The sequence below is a fragment of the Megascapheus bottae genome, chromosome 12, assembly GCF_031878675.1.
Source record: "Megascapheus bottae isolate mThoBot1 chromosome 12, mThoBot2.hap1, whole genome shotgun sequence".
Classification (NCBI taxonomy): domain Eukaryota; kingdom Metazoa; phylum Chordata; class Mammalia; order Rodentia; family Geomyidae; genus Megascapheus; species Megascapheus bottae.
In genome coordinates this window covers 2,167,175-2,192,706 of record NC_143520.1, presented here as the reverse complement: position 1 = coordinate 2,192,706, position 25,532 = coordinate 2,167,175, and the positions used below count along the sequence as shown (strand labels likewise).

At 37.3% G+C, this 25,532-nt stretch overlaps 1 protein-coding gene across 1 annotated transcript in view; it reads left to right on the top strand.

The window, feature by feature from the left end:
• Window positions 1-21,513, top strand: part of Nup35 (nucleoporin 35) — an 82,597-nt gene extending 61,084 nt beyond the window's left edge. Inside the window, exon 10 of the transcript XR_016537242.1 lies at window positions 21,291-21,513. The gene's annotated coding sequence lies outside the window, so the exon portion shown is untranslated. The remainder of the gene's footprint in view (window positions 1-21,290) is intronic.
• Window positions 21,514-25,532: the final 4,019 nt, after the last annotated feature.

Here is a 25,532-nt window from a genome sequence, read left to right as displayed (position 1 = left end):
AGTATATTTCTTTTTGAACACTATTACCCCATCCCTTATTTTCTCCACCTTACCCCTCGCAACTCCTCTGTCTCAAGTTGTAAAGTTAATTTCTAACATAATGTCAAGTGAATATCAGTGTTGCATTAGTTCATTTTTATTTCACTTATTTTTTGATAATTAAGTCAAAATTATAGTCTCATAGAAGCAATGGAGCAACAATCCATATTTACTTTTTATACTGTTGAAAAATAAGGAATAGAATAAAATACTAGCTTTCTATGTAAAACACTAGTGAGTGGGAGTTTTTTGGGCTAGACAAAAAGAACGAAGTGATATGATGTACTGTTGAGAGGAAAGGTCAGTCAGTTGCGAACAGTTATACCAGCTATAGTTGGCTAGGAAGGTGGCCATTATTTTCTCCCCTGCCAATTTTGACCTCTCTAGTACAACAGATCAGTGTGAAAGAGCATGATTAGTTTAACGATACTCTAGATTGATCTAGAGATATAGATTGATTGATTTTAGATTATGTGGTCGAAAGTAACAATTATTACCCTGTTCTAATAAATGAAACTAAACTTTTTTTGCTAAACTCTTAAAAGAAAACCATAGTTCATTCAGACCATGACATTTCCCTACTAATACCTCAATAAAAGATAACAAAGGTAGTTAAGCAACAGTAAGGTTAGATAACACGGGCAGTCCAATTTGCTTAAACTAAGAATTTAAAAATGTTTTTTGAATGGACAATGGGTTTTCTACTTGTAACTTTTCAGACTTCTTCCTATAATGTTTAAGGGAATTAAAGTTTAAGGGAATGAGTTTTTGCTATAGTAGCCCTTGCAAAGTGATTCCCTTTTGAACAATTATTTTTTAATAAACAATCCATTTACAAAAAATATGTGTTCTGATATATATGTATATATATATCTATGCATTTATATATATGTGAGAGAGACAGAGAGACAGTCAGTTGTAGAGCTTGATCTCAGGTTCTGGGCTCTGTCCCTGAGCCTCTTTGTGTTCAAGGCTAGAGTACTACCACTCAAGCCACAGCTCTGTTTCTAGTTTTTGAATGGTTAATTGGCGATTAAGAGTCTTATGGTAACTTTTCTGCCAGGGCTGGCTTTGAACAGCAATCCTCAGATCTCAGCCTCCCTAGTAGCTAGTATTACAGGTGTGAGCTGGGTGCTGGGCACTGGTGGCTCTTACCTGTATTCTTAGCTACTCAGGAGGCTGCAATCTGAAGTTTATGGTTCAAGGACAGCACAGGCAGGAAAGAATTTAAAAAAGAAAAGAAAAGGAAGTAAGAAAGAAAGAAAGAAAAAAATAAAGAAAAGAGAAAAACCCCAAGGATATTCTCCCTCCCTCCCTCCCTCCCTCCCTCCCTCCCTCCCTCCCTCCCTCCCTCCCTCCCTCCCTCCCTCCCTCCCCCCCCCCTCTCTCTCTCTCTCTCTCTCCACACACACACACACACACACACACTCACACACTTAACACTGATTTCAGGCAATGACATCTTGACAATTTCCTTGACATAGCAATTTTTAGTCTGTGATAAATGGATCACATTTACCTGACTAAATTATTTTAAGAAATGTCTTCCAATTAAGAAATTCCGTCTACTTGATCTACTTGGTTTTTCCACCTCTTCATTGAATGTTTTGTTTAGAATGTAAATTTTTCTTCTGAATTGTTTGAATCATTTTGTATCTTACTAGCTCTGTATCTTAGGGGTCACGTTGAACATCTGGTGATCTACCGCCTCAGCCTACTGAGTTCTGGAATTATAAGCATGATCCACCATACCAGACTTGAATTTTCATAACAGCATTATTTTGAAATTGTTTAAGGCATTGAATTGATTCTCTTAACTTTGGTGTCTGTTACTGGGGAATTAATTTTTGTATTATTTTGATGGTCTTAAGTTTCCATGTTTTTCTGTGTTTCTTGAGTTTCTACATTAGTGTCTAAACATTCTGGTAGAACAGTAGCCTTTTCCAAATTATGAGCAGGTCTTTAAAGGAAAGATGCTCCTATAGAAAGGTATTAGGATATCAGCTGAGCAGAGCACATTAAGGGTGTTTCTGGGCAGGCTACATCTGTAGGGTAGTGTCTATGTGATTTTAATCAATGTCAGGAATATATGCCTTTATCTCAGACTTGTAGGTGTTTTCAGAGGCAGTGCAATGGTTTGTACTAGGTGAGCTGGTCCTCAGGCCTCGGACAAGCTAAGGAACTTGAATCAACTGTTTCTGGGTTGTTGAAATAGCACTGCTTTGGTGGAAAGCTTCTGTGGCTCATATTTAAATCACTTGTCTTGTATGTCTGAGTAAATCATTTTCTTTGTATGAATATTTTAGGAAAGATGAAGTTGTACTATCTCCTATGAGATACTGTTTGTCTTCCCAAATTCACTCTATACTTTGCCAAAACCTTTTTTCTTGAATATGATTTTAATAAGTGTAATCTAAGGGCAAAATAATTATGTCCCCAACAGAAAATTATAAAATTAGAATAACAGAGTACTTATGTATAAGTAGTATTTGTTTGGTTTCTACTTGCTATTACTAATATAAACAGCTCTATTTTTTTCTAGCTGTGAAAAATGTTTGAGCATCTTATATTGAGACAAAACACATCATAATTTTCCTATTAAATTTAATGGAGCCTTTTTCTTTTTTCATTTAAATGCTTCTTCCTTACTGCCATGATTTTCAGGTACTAATGAAAGTAATTAAGCAAGGACTAAATGTATTTGAAAATAACCCTTTGATTGGGACACATAATGATTACTAAGCTTTGTATAAAGGCTCCTGAAGTTGGAGGAGCAATAATCTGGTATAATCCCTCAAAAAGTTTACTTGAATTTCATCCATTGATAATTATTGCTTGAATGTTGATTTAATTTGAATTGCAAAATAATGATATTGTAATATTATTACTCAAGTATTTTTTTAAAAAGAAAATCTTTTTTTTTTTTTTTGCCAGTCCTGGACCTTGAACTCAGGGCCTGAGACTGTCCTTGGGCTTTCTCAAGGTTAGAGCTCTACCACTTGAGCCACATTCTTCTTAATGACTGAGGTAGGGATTATATATTTATGAGATTAACCATAAGGGCAAAAAAAAAAAGACAAGAGAAATAACATAGTACATTAAGAACATCAATCACACAAGATAAAGCTGTTGTTTCCATATCCTAGAGTTCTTTTCATTTAGTCTCATCCTTTATGATCTTATGTATCTAGGTTTTGAGCTATTGTAAACCTCTGCTAGGAGAGTCCTAGGTGTGTACTAATTATTACAAATGAGGGAAACCATTGAACTATGTTTCTTTGGGTCTGGCTTACTTAATATGATTTTCTTTCAAGTCTTTCCATTTCCTTTAAATGGGATAGTGTCATTCTTTCTTCTGGCAGCATAGAATTCCATTGTGTATAAGTGCTACATCCTGTTGATGCAATCACATACTGAGGGGCATCTGGGTTGGTTCCATGTCTTCGCTATGGTAAATAATGCTGCAATGAACATCGTTGTGCTAGTGGCTTTAGTATGTCCTTGTTTCTGGACAATTGGGTAAATGCCAAGGAGTGGAATTGCTGGGTCATAGGGGCTCTGTGTTTACTCATTTGAGAAATCACCATACTGCTTTCCAGAGTGGTTGAACAAGTTTACACTCCCAACAACAGTGTAACAGTGATCCCTTCTGGCCACATCCCCTCCAGCATCTGTTGTTATTAGACTTCTTGGTAATGGCCATTCTAACTAGAGTGAGGTGGAATCTTAGAGTTGTTTTGGTTTGCATTTTTTATATGGCCAGAAATGTTGAGCATTTCTTCATGGGTCTATAGGCCCTTCTTATTTCCTCTTCAGAGATGAGTCTCTCTTTAAATCTTTAGCCCACCTTTTAATGGGGTGGTGGTTTCTTTGAAGATTTGTTTTGGAGAGATTCAATTATTTTAGCTGTTGATATATTTTAGATATGAGGCCATTGTCTGTTCTTTGGTTAGTGAAGATATTCCCCCACTCTGTGGGCTTTTTTTTTTCTGTCCTTTTTTCATATATTTTTTATTGTAATTAATAGAGGGGTTACAGTTATATCTGCCAGATGGAAGGAGCATTACTTCACACATATTGATACCCCTTCTCATGTTTTTGTCCCTGTTTCCCTCCCCTCGCCGCCTCCCCTCATCTTGTTTTCCCTCTTCCATTTCCTATTTAAAGTAAACAAATAAATGTATCTACAGTATACCAGGTTAACAGGTAAGAAACTGTAACAATATGGGAATAACTAAGGGACAACAAAAGAGATGAGAAATAACATAGTACATTAAGAACAGCAATCATACATTATATAACTCTTGTTTCCATATCCTGGAGGTCCTTTCATTTAGCCTCATCCTATATGGCCTTATGTATCTAGGTTTTGAGCTATTGTAATCCTCTTCTATGAGAGTCTGTGGACTTTCTATTTTTTTTAAGAGATATATATATATATATATGTATTTATTTATACCAGTCCTGAGCTTGAATTCAGGGCCTGACCGCTGTCCTTGGGCTTTCTCAAGGCTAGAGCTCTACCACTTGAGCCTCAGCACCACTTCTGGCTTTTTTCTATGTATGTGTTACTGAGGAATCAAACCTGGGTTTTTGTGCATGTTAGGCAAACACTGTACCACTAGGCTAAACTCCTGGCCCTGTGGGGGCTTTCTATTTAACTTGCTAGCTATGTCCTTTGCCATCCAGAAGCTCTGCAGTTTAATGCAGTCTCATTTGTCCTTTAATTTGTTGTGTTTCTGAGTCTTTATCAAGAAAGTTTTTACCTGTGCCAAGATGACCTAGTGTATCTCCTATTCCTTCTTGTAAAGTTTTGAGGGTGTTTGATCCATTTGGAATTAATCCTGGTGCAGGGTGTCATAGAAGAATCCAACTTTAGTTTTCTGCAGGTGCTTAACCAATTCTGCCAGCGCCACGTGTTGAAGAGGCTAGGCTGTTTTTCTTCCATCCTATTTTTTTGTCTCCCTTATGAAAGATTATGTGACCATAGGTCTGTGGGTTGATTTCTGGGTCTTCAGTTCTATTCTATTGGTCTTCAGACCTGTTCTTGTGCCAGTACCAAACTGTATTGGTTATTGTAGCTCTGTTATAGAGTCTAAAGTTTGGTATCGATATTCCCCCAGAGCTGGTCTTTCTGCTAAGGATTGTTTTTGCTGTACTGGGTCTTTTATTATTACATATGAATTTTTGGATTGCTTACTCTATTTGCTTAAACAATGGCCTTGGGATATTGATGAGTATTGCATTGCATTTGTAGATAGCCTTTGGCAGGATTGTCATTTTCACAATAATTCTTCCAATCTAGGAGCATGGATTCTGCTTTAATTTCCTTTTTCAGGTTTTTAAAGTTTTTTTTTGTTTTGTTTTGTTTTTTTTTGCCAGTCCTGGGCTTGAGCTCAGGGCATGAACCCTGTCCTTGAATTTTCTCAAGGCTAGAGCTCTACCACTTGAGCCTGAGTACCACTTCCAGCTTTTTCCTATGTATGTGGTACCGAGGAATCGAACCCGGGTCTTCATGCATGCTAAGCAAGTACTCTACCACTAGGCCAAACTCCCGGCCCCAGGTTTTTTAAAGTTTTCATCATAAAGGTACTTTGCATTCTTAGTGAAGTCAATTCCCAAGTACTTTATTTTCTTTGGGGCTATTGCAAGAAGAGTTGCTTTTCTAATTTCTGCCACGCTCCTCTTGTTGTTGGCATACAGGAAAGCAGTTGATTTTTGAGGGTTAATTTTATACTCTGCTACTTTGCTAAAGTTTCAGATCAGCTCAAGCAACTTGGGAGTGTAGTCTATAGGGTTTTTAAAATACAGAATCATGTAATCTGCAAAGAGGGAAAGTTTCACTTCCTCTTTCCCTATTTGGATCCCCTTTGTGCTTGCTGCTTGCCTTATTGCTCTGGCTAGGAATTCTAATACTATATTAAAGAGGAGTGAAGAGAGTGGGCATCCTTGTCTTGTTCCTGATTTTAGAGGAAATGACAGTCCCTTTATTTTTTATTTTTATTTTTTTGTTGTAAATTGTGGGGCTTGAACTCTGGGCTTGGGTACTGTCTTTGAGCTCTTAAGCTCAAGGCCATCACTCTACCCCTTGAGCCGCATTGCCACTTCTCATATTTTTATCATGTTTATGTTTATACTCTGATTCAACATTTAGACACATGTTGAGTTTATTGGAAACTTATTTGATCATGGATCCAACTATACACTAATATTTAATACATCAGTTTTCTGCTTAGACACAAGGTGAAAAGCAATCATCCTTATCTAATGTTTACTTATACAGAAGGGGATGGCTGCCACATTAATTGGTTATATCAGCATCTATCATTTTTTCTGTTTCACCTACCAGCTGTCTCTTCATAGAGGGAAATATCCAACATCCTTGCACCATTGCTCCTCAAGCCGCTCTGCTGGCAGATGGTAATGTGAAGGAATCCCATAGTTCATCATTAAACGTGGTTGTCAGGTTATCTGAGCATGTTGTGAGGAAATTGGTTAATTGTTTTTATTCTTTAGAGCTAATGCAGTTAAAAGAGATAGTTCTATAAGTTTGTGTCGAAAGCATTTAATGGAAAGAAGTTTGAAAAATATGCCTGACTTGTATTGAAGAAGCTAAATTCTATGGTCTCAGTCAGCATTGTTATTTGTTTCTTCTCTAAAGTCAAACTTGGAAAAAAAAACTCTAATATTTCTTAATACCCTCCCCATCCTTGAAAGACAGGGAGATTATTGTTTGAAATTGTTTCAATATTTGAATGGATGAATGATATTTTGAGAAGGAACAATGTTCTACAAAACATTTTGGCAAAGAGCTGTAAATTGCCAAAAGTAATATGGTGCCTTTTTAAGAAATTAAATGACACCATATAAGTAAAATGCTTTAAAATGAAGGAACATGTGTTTAGCTGAATGGCTTATTTTTATGGCAATGTTTCACACTTTCTAACTTACTTGGCTTCAGCCCTACTAGTCACTTGTGCATCTTTGAATATATCAGGTTTTTTTTTTAATCGAAACTTTTGCATATGCTTTTTCCTTAGCTTGCTATGATTTGTTTCCAAAGTATGGGCTTGTCCCATGTTATTTGGATTAAATTGCTGTTGGTGGCATGTGGAGGGAAACTTGATTGTTCCTTAGGCAGAATCAATGTTTGGGAAATTTCCCTAGGCATGTATTATTTCTCTCCAGTCCCTTTTCCTCCTTTATTGTTCTTCTTGTTATTGGACATGGTAGCCAAGACTGTAATCCTAGTTACTTGAGAAACAGAGATGAAGAGATCAAGATTTGAAACTAACCTAGGCATAAAAGTTTTCCAGATTCCATGACAATCAATGTTTGGGTCAGTGGTGCATGCTTATTATCCCAATGACAAAACACAGGGAAGCAGAAGTAGGCTGATTACATAATCAGCTATCCCTGCATATAAAGTAACAAGATTACCTTGAACATAGGAACATGATCTTCAGATTTCAGCTTCCTGAGTAGCTAGGATTACAGCCTGAGCCACCTTGTTCCGTTTAAGATTGTCTTTTCTAAAAATAGAATCACCCTGAGATTCAACTTTTTAACTGTTGATATATTTTAGATATGAGGCCTTTATCTGTTTTATGGGTAGTATAGATCTTCTCCCTCTCTGTGAGCTTTCTATTTAGCTTGCTAGCTATGTCCTTTGCCATCCAGAAGCTCTGCAGTTTAATGCAGTCCCATTTGTCCGAACTTTCTTTGATTTGTTGTGCTTCTGGGTCTTTTTTAAATTAATATATCCTTTATTGTAATTAATAGAAGGGTTACATTATATTTGCCAGATCCCTTCTCATGTTTTTGTCCCCATTTCCCTCCCTCCACCCCTCCCTTCATCTTGTTTTCCCCCTTCCCTATCCTATTTCAAATAAACATATATACAATATATTAGATACCAAGGTAAGATACTGTAACAATATGAGATAACCAAGGGACAGCAAAGAGATGTGAAATTATATAGTATATTATGAACAACAATTACAATATATGGCTCTTGTTTCTATATCCTGGAGGTCCTTTCATTTAGCGTCTCCCTATGTATCTAGGTTTTGCCCTGTTGTAAACCTCTGCTAGAAGAGTCCAAGGTTTATACTAATTATGACAAATGAGGGAAACCATTGAGCCTATGTTCCTTTGAGTCTGGCTTACTTCACTTAATATGATTTTTTCTGTCTTTCCTTTTCCTTACAAATGAGGTGATGTTCTTTTTGATGGCAGCATAGAATTCCATTGTGTGTAAATACCACATCTTGTTGATCCACTCATTAACTGAGGGGCATCTGGGTTAGTTCCTTATTTTTGCTATGGTAAATAGTGCTGCAATGAACATTGTTGTGCTAGTGGATTTAGTATGTCCTTGTTTTTGGATGAGTGTGTAAATGCCAAGTAGTGGAATTTCTGGGCCATAGGGGAGCTCTATGTTTAATCTTCTGAGGAACCACCATACTGCCTTCCGTAGTAGTTGAACGAGTTTGCACTCCCACCAACAGTGTAGTAGTGATCCCTCCTGGTGCTTCTGGGCCTTTATTAAGAAATTTATGGCCTGTGCCAAGGAGACCTAGTATATACATTAGATTCTTTTTTGTTTTGTTTTTTTGCCGGTCCTGGACTTGAGCTCAGGGCCTGAACACTGTCCTTGGACTTTCTCAAGGCTAGCGCTCTACCACTTGAGCCTCAGCACCATTTCCAGCTTTTTTCTGTGTATGTGGTACTGAGGAATCGAACCTCGGTCTTCGTGCATGCCAGGCAAGTACTCTACCACTAGGCTAAACTCCTGGTCCCTATACCTTAGATTCTTAACTGTAATTTCTCTTCTCCTCTTCATTCTTCCTGTTTCCCCTTGACTCCACCCACCTCTTTCAAGAACTCTAGTGTTTTATTTTTCTGAATATTGATTTTGCCTTTCTTTTAAGATTTATTTTTATTATTTAAATTTATTGTAAAGGTGATGTACAGAGTGCATACAGTTACATGAGTCAGGTAGTGAATGCATTCCTTTGGAACAGTGTTGTCCCCCTCCCTCATTCTTTTCCAGGTTTTCCCCTCCTGACTTCTGTCCTCCAAAGTTATGTAGATCATTTCCAACATAGTGTCTAGTGGGTTTCACTGCTGAATTGTTTCACCCTTTGTCCCACGTTTCTGTGCATCCCCTTCCCCACCCTGAATTGCTTGAAATTATATATAAGACAAGGGATACAAAAATCAAAAACAGTGACGAAAGGGACTAAACCAAAGAAGGAAAGAAGAGAACAATAGAAAAAAAGAATTACAAATAGTGTAATTTAAAAAAAAACAAACCCTTTTCTAGTTTTTGGAGTTCATTTCAATAAGCATCATTTTACATGCACGTAGTTATTTGTTGGGGACTGACTGTGGGGTCAGTGAGCTGACTGTGGGGTCAGTGAGCTGTCATGATCTCCTAAGAATATTCTCCTTTGTTCTTACTGTATGAATGTTTAGATTGATGTTTAATTAATCATGTCCAGGTGTAATTATCTGTCTTTTATTATCCATTGGGTTTACTTGTAGATTTTTTTTTTGGTGAGTTTTTTTCATATATTTTTTATTATAATTAATAGAAGGGTTACATTATATTCACCAGATAGAAGGTACATTACTTCACAAATATTGATACCCTTTCTCAGGTCATGGTCCCCATTTCCCTCTGACCAGTGGGTTTTACATTTAGTGTATGTGTGTGTGTGTGTGTGTGTGTTTGTACCAGGTCAGAGATAATTTCTGATTGGCACTTACTTGTAGATTTATAGGCACATTCTGGTTATTATATAGAAGGGAAACCTTTCAGCCTATGTTTCTTTGGGTCTGGCTTACTTTGTTTAACATGATTTTTTATTTTTCCAAGTCTTCCCATTTCCTCATAAACAGAACAAAGTCATTCTTTCTGATGGAAGCATACAATTCTGTTGTGTGTGTGTGTGTGTGTGTGTGTGTGTGTGTGTGTGTGTATATGTATATATATATCACATTTTCTTGTTCCATTTGTTTATTGAGGGACATCTGGGTTGATTCCATATCTTGGCTATGGTAAACAGTGCTTCAATGAATGTGATTGGCTTTACTGTAGCCTGCTTTGTGGACAGTTGGGTACATGCCCAGAAGTGGGATTGCTGGGTCATAGGGAGCTCTATGTTTAGTCTTTTGAAGAACTTCCACACTGCTTTCCAGAGTGGTTGAATCAGTTTACATTCCCACCAACAGTGTAGTAGTGTTCCTTTTTTGGCCACATCCCTGCCAGCATCTGTTATTGTTAATGTTCTTGATAATCGCCATTCTAACTGGAGTAAGGTGGAACCTCACTGCAATTAATTTGTTTTGATTTGAATTTCTTTTATGGACAGAAAATAAAACACCTGGGAATGAATGTAATGAATGATGTGAAATTTTTAAAACCTGAACAAGGAAATTAAAACAGATTTAAGGAAGTGGAGAAGCCTCCCATGCTTCTAGTTTGGAAGGATTAACATTGTGAAAATGGCAATACTGCCCAAAACTATCTACAAATTCAATGCACTATCCATCAAAATCTCACAACATTCTTCAATTGTATAGAAGGAATCCAAAAATTCATATGGAATAATAGAAAACCGTGAATAGCAAAAACAGTCCTTAGTAGGAAGAATAATGCTGGAGAACTATGAATACCAAGCTTCAAACTCTACAAACCCGTAGTAATAACAGCTTGGTACTGGCACAAAAATAAGCCTGAGGACCAATGGAATAGAATAGAAGACCCAGAAATAACCTACAGACCTATAGCCAAGTAATATTTGATAAGGGAACCGAAATTATCAGATGGAAGAAACATGGCTTTTTCAACATATGGTGCTGACAGAATCGGTTATACACATGAAGAAAATTGAAGTGAGATTCTTCTTTTTCATATATTTTTTATTGTAATTAATAGAAGGGTTACATGATATTTGCCAGATAGGAGGTGCGTTAATTCACATACATTGATACCCTTTCACATGTCTTGATCCTCATTTCCCTCCCCCCACCCCCACCCCCATCTTGTTTTCCCCCCTTCCGTATCCAATTTCAAATAACCAAATACAAATATATCCTATATATCAGGTAATAAAGTGAGATACTGTAACAATATGAGATAACCAAGGGACAGGAAAAGAGATGAGAGATAACATAGTACCTTAAGGACAACAATTCATTCATTATATGGCTTTGTGAAGTGAGATTCTTGTATATTACTCTGCACCAGAATTAATTCATAAGTCAGTCAGAGACTTCAATGTAAGACCAGATACCCTGAAAATATTACAGGAAGGAATAGGGGAAACACTAAGACACCTTAGCATAGGTCAAAACTTACTAAGTAAATATCCAGAATCATAACAAATCAAAGAAAGAATGGATAAATGGGACTGCATCAAACTTAAGAGTTTCTGCATGGCAAAGAATATAGCTAGCAAGATAAATAGCCCACAGAATGGGAGGATATCTTTACTAGCTATGCATTAGATAAGGATACTCAAATATTAAAAAATTACACCTTCCAAAAACAAATCCTCAAACAATCTAATCAATAAATAGGCTACAGACTTAAAGAGACTTTTCAAAAGATAAAATAAGAATGACTAATAGACACATGATCTTGCTTTTCCTAAGGCACTATTTGAGAGCTCCCTTGAATTTACTGTATTTCAGTTTGTTTGAAGGCAGTACTGGCATTTGATCTTAGGGATTAACGCTTGTTTGGTAGACACTGTACAGCTTTAGCCATTTAGCCAACCCTCCAGTTGTTCACATTATGGTTATTTTCAGTAGGATCTACCATGATATTTGTATTTCTGCTTCCATTATACCTGGAAGGATAGGAGCACATCAGCATAATTAGTTCTTTCATATTGAAATGGAGTCTTGTACATGTTTTTCTTTCTTTCCTGATCTGTCCTGGAACCGTGATCTTTCCAGTCTTAGCTTCCTATATAACTGGATTAACAGGCATGTGACAAAGTGACCTGACACTGGTTGAGGTAGTATTTTACAAACTTTTTGCCAAGCTGGCCTTAAACCATGATCCTCCTAACTTAGTCTTCCATATAGATAGGATTACAGGCATAAGCTGCCATGTCTTACTAGGTATCACAGTCTGAAGCATCATATTTATCTGCAAAGTAGAAACAGAGAAAGGGTGATGGTAGCAATATTTATCACCAGGCAGCAGAGATATTCTCGCCAACTCTTCAGGAGACTAGGGCATACTTACATCTCATTGAGTAGCATTGTGTTATATAGCTATCTCTCTCTGAAGTCTGGAAGAATAGATAATGTCCTAATTCTGAAGCAGAAATGGGGAAAGAACTTGGGAGTGGGTATTACAATAGTGACCTGATATCTGTAATGGTGGTATAAAGGAAAAATTCTGTTAAATGAATATTAAGCAAACTGTAAAACTTGCTTTAGTGTAAGACTAAAAGAAATGACCAAGAACCCATGGCTCATGCCTATAATCCTACCTACCAGGGGGCTGAGATAAGAAGGATCAATGTTTGAATCCAGTTCAGGAAGAAAAGTTTGTGATACTTTGTCTTCCAACTAACAATCAAAAGCAAGGTTAGACAGCGCAGGAAGAATTTCAATACCAAACGTTAGACTCTATTACAGAGCTATAGTGACCAAAACAGCTTGGTACTGGCACAAGAACAGGACTGAAGAGCAATGGAACAGAACTGAGGACCCAGATATTTACCCACAGACCTATGGCCACCTAATATTTGATAAGGGAGCCTAAAAAATAGAATGGAAGAAAGACAGCCTCTTCAACAAGTGGTGCTGGCAGAACTGGTTAAGCACATGCAGAAAACTAAAGCTTTATCCTTGTCACCCTGCACCAGGATTAACTCCAAATGGATCAAAGACCTCGAGGTAAAAGCAAATACACTGAAAACTTTACAAGAAAGAATAGTAGATACACTAGGTCTCCTTGGCACAGGTTGAAACTTTCTTAAGGACCCAGGAACACAACAAATCAGAGAAAGTCTAGATAAGTGGGATTGCATTAAATTGCAGAGCTTCTATATGGCAAAGGACATAGCTACCAAATTAACTAGAAAGCCTACAGTGTAGAAGATCTTCACTAACTATACAACAGACAAAGGCCTCATATCTAAAATATATCAACAGCTCAAAAAATTGAATCATTTCCAAACTAATCTCCAAAGAAACAACCATCGCATTAAAAGATGGGCCAAAGACTTAAAGAGAGTCTTCTCTGAAGAAGGAATAAGAATGCCCTATAGACACATGAAGAAATGCTCGACATCTCTTGTCATAAAAGAAATGCAAATCAAAACAACTCTAAGATTCCACCTCACTCCAGTTAGAATGGCCAGGATCAGGAAATCTAATAACAGATGCTGGCTGGGATGTGGTGAGGAGGGATCACTACTACACTCACTGTTGGTGGGAGTACAAACTCGTTCAACTACTATGGAAAGCAGTATGGTGGTTCCTCAAAAGACTAAACATAGAGCTCCCCTATGACCCAGCAATTCCACTACTTGGCATTTATCCAATTGTCCAGAAACAAGGACATACTAAATCAACTAGAACAACAATGTTCATTGCAGCACTATTCACCATAGCAAAGATATGGAACCAACCTAGATGTCCTGCAGTTGATGAATGGATCAACAAGATGTGGTATTTGTACACAATGGAATTCTTTGCTGCTGTCAGAAAGAATGACATCGCCCCATTTGTAAGGAAATGGGAAGATTTAGAAAAAATCATATCAAAGGAACATAGGCTCAATGGTTTCCTCATTTGTCATAAGCAGTAGAAACCTTGGGCTCTCCTAGCAGAAATTTACAATAGAGCAAAACCTAGATACATAAGGCCATATAGTATGACGCTAAATGAAAGGACCTCCACAATATAGAAACAAAAGCCATATAATGAGTGATTGTTTTCCTTAATGTACTGTGTTATCTCTCATCTCTTTTGCTGTCCCTTGGTTATCTCACATTGTTACAGTATTTTACCTTGTTATCTGATATATTGCATATATGTGTATTTGGTTATTTGAAATTAGATAGGGAAGGGGGGAAAACAAGATGAGGGGCAGGGGGCGAGGGGAGGGAAATGGGGACCAAGACATGAGAAAGGGTATCAACGTTTGTGAAGTAATGCACCTTCTATCTGGTGAAAATAATATAACTCTTCTATTAATTACAATAAAGATATATGGGAAAAAAGCAGGGTTATAGGTGCGGCTCAAATGATGGAGGACTGAGCAAGTACAGCCTTAAAACACAGTAACAACTCTACCCTCTACCTCCCACAGAGAATTCAAGAAATGACTCAGATTCCTGTTTATTAATTTAATGTGCATAAGGGTCTTGAAGTCTTGGACAGTTTCTTTCGTAAAGTTAGAGGCTGGATATAATTAGCTGGATTGAAATATAATGAAAAAATAACAGATGAAACAAAATATTGAATTGAGATGAAAATGGGGAGAATCTTACAGTCATTGTGAAAAAGAAGACTTCCAAGGGAGGTCAGATATTGTAGTCAGTAAATTTAGCACCTTTTGATTTTGGGAATCTAGCCCATCTAGGTGAGTTAATTAATTTCTGGAGCACCTCCATACATGCATACATGCATACATTCATATATATATATATGTACATATACCAACATGCATAATATGATTACTATTTTTATCCATCCTTCGTTTCATTATCATTCCTGGTGTTGTTATTAAGTAGGTATACAGAGGAATAGAGAGGGATTACCATTTCATAAATCTGGTTATGAGTAAAATGCTTTTTGGCCACTGTCACCCTTTCCTTTGTTATGTCCTATTTCCCCCTTCCACCATACCCTCAAACTATATAATTCATTTTTTATGATGCAACATAGTTTATTGATTTAACAGAGCTTAGCAGAGGGAACACTATATATATATATATATATTTTTTTTTTTTGGCCCCCTTCTCTTTCTGGCCCCGCTCGCTCCGGCCCGGCTAGGCCCCCTTTCTAGCTCAGGCCCCGCTCGCTCCGGCCCGGCTCGCTCCCGCACGCTCCGGCCACAGCTCGGTTGGGCTTTTTGTTTACTTCAGTTCAGCTCGCTTCTTTCGCTCTCTGTCGCCGTCGCAGTCTTGTCTCTGCCACTTTTCCGGTTTGGTTGTGTCTCGTCTCTGCCACTTCCGGCTTGGTTGTGTATGTGGGATACCGAGGAATCGAACCCGGGTCTTTGTGCATGCTAGGCAAGCACTTTAACCGCTAGGCCAAACTCCCGGGCCCCCGGGAACACTATATTTTTATTAATATATTCTAGTCCTAACTTGCCTAATTCTATCCTGCCTGTCTAAATGTATAAATTATACATTGAATACAATTATGGCATTTGCTCAACTTTCCACTGTTCCTGTGTCCCCCTTTGCCCACACCCCAAACATATTTTCACCTCCTGGTAAACATTTTGATAAACAGTAAGTTTTCAGAGGAGTTGTCCCTTTGAATTCCTCCCCTAATTGTGTCCTCGCTTAGTCAGTTTGTGTGTAAAGGCATTCAGCCCTATATATGGTATTATACACAGTTGTGTTTGAGATCTGTTTTCCTTTTATGAGAGAAAACATATGCCATTTGTCTCTCTTTGCATAGCTTACTTCACTTCACATGATTTGTTCTAGGTCCATCCATGTCCCTGAAAATAACATAAAGTTGTTCTTCATAGAGGATTAGTAAAATTTCATTGTGTATTTCCTTCCCTCCTTCCTTCCTTGCTTCCTTCCCCTTTCTTTCTTTTCTTCCTTCTTTCCCTTTTCTTTCTCTCTTTTTTTCTTTCTTTTTTCTCTTTCTCCTTCCTTCCTTCCTTCCTTCCTTCCTTCCTTCCTTCCTTCCTTCCTTCCTTCCTTCCTTCCTTCTCTCTTTTCCTTCCTTCCTTCCTTCCTTCCTTTCTTTCTTTCTTTCTTTCTTTCTTTCTTTCTTTCTTTCTTTCTTTTTTCTTCTCTCTCTCTTTCTCTCTCTTTCTCTCTTTCTCTCTCTCTTTCTCTCTCTCTCTTTCTCTTTCTTTTTTCTTTCTTCTTTCTTTTCTTTCTTTCTTTCTTTCTTTCTTTCTTTCTTTCTTTCTTTCTTTCTTTCTTTCTTTCTTTCTTTCTTTCTTTCTTTCTTTCTTTCTTTCCCTCTAGCCATTTATCCAATGCTCACTAAACATCAACTGACTTTCTTTATCCTATGTCAGGTATTCACAAATAGTACATCCACTGGCCTTGGCCAGCACAGTGTCTTTACCATATCCTGACTTGTAAAGAATCTGGGTATCCCAACAGTAGTATCACTAGTTCACAGGGAAGTTTTATGTTTAGTTTTTTTAAACTCTTAATTCTGTTCATGTATATACATATACATACACATATATTTGTAAGTATTTGAGTGAGTAGTTGTGATTTAACAAAATATTTTATGAGTATATGTTGATTAATGTGACCCCTTTCCCCTTGACTCTCCCCACCCCTTTTGAATACCCACTTTGTGGTGGTTATTTTGCTGAACTTTGATTTTGGGAGGGTGTGCTGTTCCTGGGACTTAAACTCAGGGCCTGTGCACTGTCTCTGCACTTTTTCTTTTTGCTTAAGGTCTAGTGCTCTACCACTTGAGTCACAGCTCCACTTCCAGCTTTTTTGTTCTTTAGTGGAGAGAAGACTCTCACAGACTTTCCTGTCCAGCATTAGCTTTGAACTGTGATCCTCAGATTTCGGCCTCCTAAGCAGCTAGGATTAAAAGCAGCACCACCAGTTTTTGGTTCTTGACTTTGCCTTTTTAAGAAATTAAAATATTTGAGTTTTTCTTTGAATCAACAATATTTCAGTAAACACTCTTGTATGCACTTGCACACCACCCAGAATACTTACTTATAAGTGTATAAACTAAATCTAGCTTCAACTTATAAGGGAAGACATGCATTCTCAGTCTCTCTGGGCCCGATTTATTTCTTTTAGTATAAACATTTCCAGGTATTCCCATTTCTTCACAAATGATACAATATCATTCTTTCTAATGGATGAGTAAATTTCCATTGTTTATATATTTCACATTTTCTTGATCCGTTCATTCACGGAGGAGCATCTATCTTGATTCCATACCCTTGGCTGTGATTAATACTACTGAAGTAAACATGGTTGGGGTGGTGGCTTTATTGTATCCTGGTTTGTAATCTTTTTGGTAAATGGGAAACCTACAAACTACAGCATTGGTACTAGTTCACATTCCCACCAACAGTGGAACAGGATTACTACATCCCCATCAGCATTTGTTATTTTTGGAATTCTCAGTGGTGACCAATCTTCCTGGGGAGAGTTGGAATCTCCGTATTCTGATTTCCTCTTCTTTTATGTTCAAGATGTTGAGCATTTTTTCAGGTGTTATTGGTCATTCTTATTTGTTTTTTTCTGAACTGTCTCTATTTAGTTTCTTTGCCTATTGTTATTAATGTTATTGTCCTTTATGGACAATTAATTTATCTCACATAATACCCATTGTGACACTGATTATTTTCAAAGTATTAGAAACTTTGGACGATCAATTTTCATTGTGATATCATCAATAAAATCTTTCTTTCTTTCTTTTTTTGCTAGTCCTGGAGGTTAAACTTATTATAGTTATTAGATTATTAGTTTGGGGGTGGTGATTAGTTTCTTGAGCTCCTTACATTTTTGATATGAAATATGTATGTATATATAATTGGTAAATAATTTTTCTGTCTGTCTGTCTTCTTGGTTTAGTAATTGCGTCTTTTTTTTTTGCCAGTCCTGGGCTTGGGCTCAGGGCCTGAGCACTGTCCTTGGACTTTCTCAAGGCTAGAGCTCTACCACTTGAGCCTCAGCACCACTTCCAGCTTTTTTCCATGTATGTGGTACCGAGGAATCGAACCCAGGTCTTTGTGCATACTAGGCAAGCACTGTACCACTAGGCCAAACTCCCGGCCCCTAGTAATTGCGTCTTTTGTTGTGCAGAAACTTTTTGGTTTGATGAAATCCCGTTTAAGTCTCTCCTATTTGTTGTGCCCCTGGAATCTCTTCAGAAAGTTCCTGCCTATGCTGATAAGTTCCAATATTATACTTCATCTTGCTATAGTTTTAAAGTTTCAGATCTGATGTTGAAGTCTTTCATTCATTTTTGAGTTGATATTGGTGCAAGCTGACAAACAGAGATCCAATTTTAGCTTTTTAGTTTTCCACGTATGGACATTTGGTTTTCCCAACACCAATTATCCACAAGGGTTTCTTTTTTTACAACATACATTTTTTGGCTTTCTGGTCAAATATCAAATAACTGTACATATATAGATTTATCTATTCATTTGGTCCTTGGGCCCATTTTTATGCCAGTACCAAGCTATTTTTGTTATTTTAGCTCTGAACTCTACTGTTCTTTAAAAAACAATATTCAGATTGTTCTCCTACTTAGCCTTTTAGCCTATTTACTAAAACTGAATCATATTTCCTGTGTACTTATTTTCAAGATGGATAAAAATAGTTGAATATATTACAGGCAGATAATACTGTTCCAAAAAATGAGTGAGTTTTTTTAAAGAACAAATGGGTTGAATGGTTTGAATTATGAAATTTTATAAGCCTAATATAAAACTGTAGTCCATCATTAGTTTTATATGGTTCATTAGTTCCAGTGCTTAGCAGTTGAATGCCACCTGGGTAAAGATGCATTTGATTATTTTCTGCTAGTATGTCTCTCTTGATATAGTGCTGACTCTGTTATTTTTGCACCTAATGTATTCAAGTTGGCATGGAAGTGAAAGACATAATTCTCATTACATGTGCTAAGCCAGGCAGCAAGGGAAAGAAGCCTGACTAAATGCTTGGATTTCACCCAATGGTGCAGCAAACTAATGTTGTTTCTGAAAATGAAAACTGTGTCTGTATTTGTCAGCTGGAAATGTCCAGGGCTTTGGGAAAAGCAAGAAATAAATGGAAGACACTGTTCACCAAGTTAACCCTTTTCATTCAAAAGCACCGGGATGTAGCTCTCCATGAATAATAAATGCACTTGTTAGTAACACAGGACACTTTGGTGACTCTGCTGAAGGACACATTATGGAACATTTTTATTTTAACTGGATGCATTCCTTGGCAGCCTCAGCTAATAAAATTAGATTTAAAAAAAGTGCCAGAAACTCTTTAAATAGCTCTGGTAGGCCAAGTATATCAGCTATAGTTTAAAAATTAACACATCAAAAATTTTTAGTTGTCTTTTCTTATTCAATATCAACTTTGAACTTGATTGATTTTTATCAGTGAGGAAATTATTCTACTATATTTGTGGTTGGAATTACTCTTATTTTTAAGTACTGACCTAATTTCAAAATAATCGCCTCATAGTTAACACATTCCTATTTCCTTCTTTGGTTAAAAGATTTCCGGACTTGTTTTTCATTTTCCCTTGTTCACTGTACCAAGTGTGTGGAGTGTATGGCTATTTATTAGCATATGTGATCACTCATATGCCTCTTATTAGAAAAAATTTCTTAACATTATTAATACAATAAACCTTATCAGAAAGGTTTTATTGGGTCGAGAGCGTAGCCTAGCGGTAGAGTGCCTGCCTAGCATGCATTCAGCCCCGGGTTGAATTCCTGCATGCCACATACCAGAAAAAGCTGGAAATGACACTGTGGCTCAAGTCGCAGGGCACTAGCATTGAGCAAATAGTGTCCAAGGACAGTGACCGAGCCCTGAATTCAAGCCTCAGAACAGGCAAAAAGAAGAAAGAAAGAAGGAAAGAAAAAAAGAAAGAAACAAAGAAAGGTTTTATTGATATCACAATGGAAATTGATTAACCAAAGATTCTTATACCTTGAAAATATCAAGCAGTGTCAAAATGGGTATTATATGAGATAAATTAATTGTTCATAAAGTGTTAACATTGACAATAGAATTAAGATTTTATCTATTCAGGCAATTTGTATCATATTACTTTAATAAATACTTTTTCTTAATTTGCTAAGATAACATTGAAACTCTGTTCTCTAATCTTTCAGGGATATTGGACATAATTACTAATATAATTTAGATAATTGGAAAGGGACAGATGTTATTAGACATCTTTAGAAAATGTCCTGTATTTTATTCCCTCTCTCCCTCTCCCTCACCCTTCCTCCCTCTCTTTCTCTCCCTCACCCCCCTCACTTCTCCCCGTCTCTCTCTGTCTCTCTCTCTCTGTCTCTCTCTCTCTCTCTGTCTCTCTCTGTCTCTCTCTCTCTGTCTCTCTCTCTGTCTCTGTGCCAGTCATGGAGCTTTAACTCAGGGCCTGGGCACTGAACTGGGCTTCTTTTGCTCAAAGCTAGCTCTCTACCACTGGAGCCACAATGCTATTTCTGGACTTCTGTTTATGTGGTATTGAGAAATTGAACCAGGGCTACACGCATGCTAGGCAAGCACTCTACCTCTAAGCCACATTCCCAGCCCTTATTCTCTCTTTTTTTTTTCTTTTTTCTTTTTTGCCAGTCCTGGGCTTGAGCTCAGGGCCTGAGCACTGTCCTTGGACTTTCTCAAGGCTAGAGCTCTACCACTTGAGCCCCAGCACCACTTCCAGCTTTTTTTTCTATGTATGTGGTACCGAGGAATCGAACCCTGGTCTTCATACATGCTAGGCAAGCACTTTAACCACTAGGCCAAACTCCCGGTCCCTCTTTTTTTATTATTTTTTTTATTGTAATTAATAGAAGGGTTACATGATATTTGCCAGATAGAAGGTCCATTAATTCACATACATTGATACCCTTTCACATGTCTTGGGTACCCATCACCTGCCCCCCCCCCCCCATTCCCAAAAACTAAAAATGGTGGGGCAGGTAACATATACACAGAAAAAGCTGGAAGTGGTGTTGTGGCTCAAGTGGTAGGGTGCTAGCCTTGAGAAGGCTCAAAGACAGTGCCCAGGCCCTGAGTTCAAGCCCCAGGACTGGCAAGAAAGAAACAGAAAGACAGAAAGAAAGAAAGACAGAAAGAAAAGAAAGATGGAATTATGCCGATTGCCTGTGTATTCTGGAAGTAACTACTATTAAATGGTTGTATTGTGCTTTGGGGATTATTGAAAGCCAAGGTTAACATAATTATGTGTCTGACTTTCACTTGAATGTTTTGTTCTGAAAGGTTATGGGAATTAGCATGACTGGTTTTATGGTAGTATCTCTACTGTGTTTAGTATTTAGCTATCCCTTTTTTTTCCAGCTCCAAGATGAACTCAAACTGGGTACCTGGCTAGTGCTCTACCAACTGAGCCATATCTCTAACTCCAGTATTTATCCACTAATTGCCAACTTTTCAAAAAAGTATGTTTTAAGAAGGAATTTAAAGGTGGGGGAAGGGAAGTAGGGACAAAGACATGAGAAGGGGTATCAATGTGTGAGAAGTAATGTACCTACTTACTATCTGACAAATATAACTGTAACCCTTCTATACATTATCCCAACAATAAAAAGAAAGAATTTAAAAGTGATTAAAAGGACTCATGGTTTTAGTCATCTTTATTTCAGTCTACTGCTATTCAACATCTCTGCTCATCTACGGGTTCTATAGAACTTAGTATCCATACGTCTTTCATTTATGCTTCCTCTTAATGAATTCATGAAAGATTTGGGAACATGTGATGACCTGTGCTCAACATGAATGCTTTAGTGTCACAATAAGAAATAGGCAGAAGTTATTGGATATGTAGGAAAGTGAATTTTGAGACTGGATAATTTTGCAAGATTGAAGATTGGGAGTTGTATTTCCAATTTTCACTTATGATTCTGAGTTATATACATAGACAGGAAAGAACATCAGGCTTTAAAATCAGAACTTTAGCCAAAAGCAAGTATCTTTCACAACACATTTTCTGTTTATAGGCTGGCAGTAGCAGCTACTGAAAACCTCTGCCCCACTGCATCTCACCTCCTGCATCTAATTACATTGGGGAGCTCCCGAGGCTCTACTTCAGGGACCCAGTCTTATATTTTGCTTGTCCTTTGCAGATATTTTGCTTCAGTTCTTTCCCTTTCTGAAATCTGGGATTGTTCTTCACTTTCTGAGAGCCTTTTCACGTGGACTTAAGTTTCCATTTTCTTGACAACAACCCTGATCTGAGACAAAGGTGGGCATAATTCTTGTCCTTCTGGGCTATATTAACCAAAAATAAAAAAGTCTAAATTAGTGGACCTGAATTACAAATATTACATGCTTTTCATGATAAAGAAAAAATTAGCACATACACTATTTCAGTAATTGAAGTACTCTAGTTTTTCTCCAGGGTTTTTTTTTTTTTTTGCCAGTCCTGGGCTTGAGCTCAGGGCTTGAGCACTGTCCTTGGACTTTCTCAAGGCTAGCACTCTCCCACTTGAGCCTCAGCACCACTTCCGGCTTTTTGCTATGTATGTGGGATACCGAGGAATCAAACCTGGGTCTTCGTGGTCTTCGTGCATGCTAGGCAAGCACTCTACCACTAGGCCAAACTCCTGGCCCCGGGTTTTTTTTTTTTTTTTTTTTTTAAACTCATCTCACAGTTTTGAAGAGCTTTGGAAAATTTAATTTAAAAACATTCTTATCTGAGATTTTGACATAATCTTATTATGATTTCTGAAAAAGTCTTTTAAAAAATGGCCTGCCTTTATTTGCTTATGTATGCCAAAATACATTAAAATTATATCAGGAATAAGTATGGAGAGCCAAGTTTCCCAGGGTTCTTGTGTGGTAAAAGCCAAAACATAGCTTTTTAAAATGAAACATATATTTAATAATAGAATGTACAGAACAATAGGAGTCTCAACAAGAGATAAGTGGAGGACAGGTGGCATTAAACTACAATTGTTGTGCCACAGGCAGGTTGGCTATATTAGTAATTCATAAATATCAATCAATTATAGCATATAATTGCCATTATAGCATATAATTGTCTTGGAGGGGAAAAAAATCCCTGCTCAGACTCCTCTCTGTAAGCATTATTGCTTACTTGCTGCACGCCCTCTGGTCATAAAATCTTGACTACAAATGGGAGAAGACAATTCTGGGTTCAAATATTTGTGGTTAGTTTTTTTATTTTATGTAGTGTTAGAAAATGAACTAAGGGCTATACCAAAGAGCTCCAGCTCTCTTTGTTTGCTTCATAAGTTTTATTCAAGTATAACTTAAATGCTATTAATTTAATCTCTTAAAGTGTACAATGTCTTTTAGTATGTACAGAGTTATGACACCATCATGATACATTTTAGAACGTTTTTCACTATCCTATAGCAGAAACTTTGCCCATTTAGCAGGGTCATGTTCTTGATGTTCTTTTTTTGGAGGGGGGAGGGTCGGTTGTGGGACCTGATCTCTGGGCCTGGGTGTTGTCCCTGAGCTCTTCAGTTCAAGGTTACTGCCCTACCCCTTGAGCCACAGTGCCACTTCTGGTTTTCTGGGGAATAACTGGAAAGTCTCACAGACTTTTTAATACCTGGGCTGGCTTTGAAACGTGACCTTCAGATCTCAGCCTCCTGAGTAACTAGGATCACAGGTGTGAGCCACCATGCCCGGCTCACGATCCTCTTTTACCAAGACTAGTGTTTTATCACTTGGGCCACAGCTCCACTTCTGACTTTTTTGATAATTTAGTGGACATAAGACTTCCCTTTTTGGACTGACTTCAAACCATCCTCCTTGAATCTCAGTTTCCTGAGTAGTGAGAATTAAATTCATGAACCACCAGTGCCAGCCTCATTAATTTTTTGAAAAAAAAGTATATATATATATATTTACTTATTCTGTGCAACATCAGGCTAGATTTAAGCTGAGAAAAATAGAAATAAATGCAAGTAGAATAAAGATAATATGTAACTGCCCATACTTAAAAATATGATTTTTTGTGTAGTCTTAGTAACAAAGCTACTGTCTTCCCAAATTATTCGGTTAACTTTTATTTTTGTTTTAAGCTTGTCAGAGTCTAAGTAAGATGGCGTGCTCTCCATAGTGTTAAGTATAAGAAGAATAGAGAGGAAGAGGAAGTGGGGTGAACTTGGTTTTCCAGATGCTGGGGACAAAGTAGGCAAAAGGATGTTGATAGTCATGTTAAATAACATCAAGAGTGGAGGGGGGCGTTTGCAACTAAAATCCCCTTTTCCTGTATTTCCTGGGGCTCTGAGAAATGTCTATGTCCTGTATTATTACACAAAATTATACAATGTAGCCCCATGAAAGGAAGTTTCATAGCAAAATAAGATAAGAAAGAATGTCAGGGTTGATAAAAGGAGCAAGTGGGTGGAGGCATGAGAATATGGTACAGGAGAAGAATTTGTTTAAAGTGCATGGTATCCTTAATATGTGGCTATTAGAGCCAAACAGTACAAGAGCAATGACTCAGTATTTGTGTACCCAATGCTATGGACATGGAAATATAAAGACAACTACATAGACATAAAAATTTATGACTATAGACATAATGTTTTATTACATAGATTAATATGTATCTATGACATACAAACCCTCAGCCTAATTTTAATTATGTTCTAAAATCTAAGTGCCAGTGATTGTATATAGAGATTCCCTTCTTGAATAGTTGTTTGTTGAACACATCATTTGAAATATGATGTAAAGATCAATGTTAATAAATTCTTAAAAAAAGAAGTACACTGTTTATATGTATAGGTGTATTCCAATGAGCCGTCTTATACTAGAATGAATGCTAATTCAAAACTAAAACACAGAATGGTGGGTTGAAATTTAGATTTCCTATGTGGTTTGGGAATCTTGAGTTGATTCCAGCCCATCTGTTAAGGGACCTGCTATAATGGGATAGACTCCTGGGCTGAGAAACTGAGAGTAGATGAGAGAATCTGTGGTCTGTAGCTTGCTTGGGTATACTGGTTACAGACCCAGTAAAGGACATGCAAATTTGAAATGATTGCCATGTACTATTTGAGCAATGTGATGCAGTCTACACATTAATGAATTGCATAGAAGGCTATAAGGTTGAGTATTTCACACTGTGTTATTTACTTTTTATCTATTCATTCATATATTAGTCATCTATCCATCCATCCATTTATCTATTCACCTATGTGCCTATCATTACCTAATCACACACACACACACACACACACACACACACACACACACACACACACACACACACACACACACACACACACACACAGTCAGTGCTAGTTCTGGGGCTTGAAATTAGAGCATAGGCATTGTCTCTGTGCTTTTGTGCTCGAGTCTAGTACTCTGCCATTTGAGCCACAGATCCATTAATGGCTTTGTTCTTTTGTTCTTTTTTTTTTTTGGTACTTACCTGGAAATTAGAGTATCATGGAATTTCCTGCATGGGCTGGCTTTGATGCTGGATCCTTAGATCTCAGCCTCCTGAGTAGCTAGAGAGTCATGGATAACCAGCTAGCATACTTTTGCTTGTGAGAAAACAAGCTTCAGCTAGAATCATTAAACAAAACGAATAAT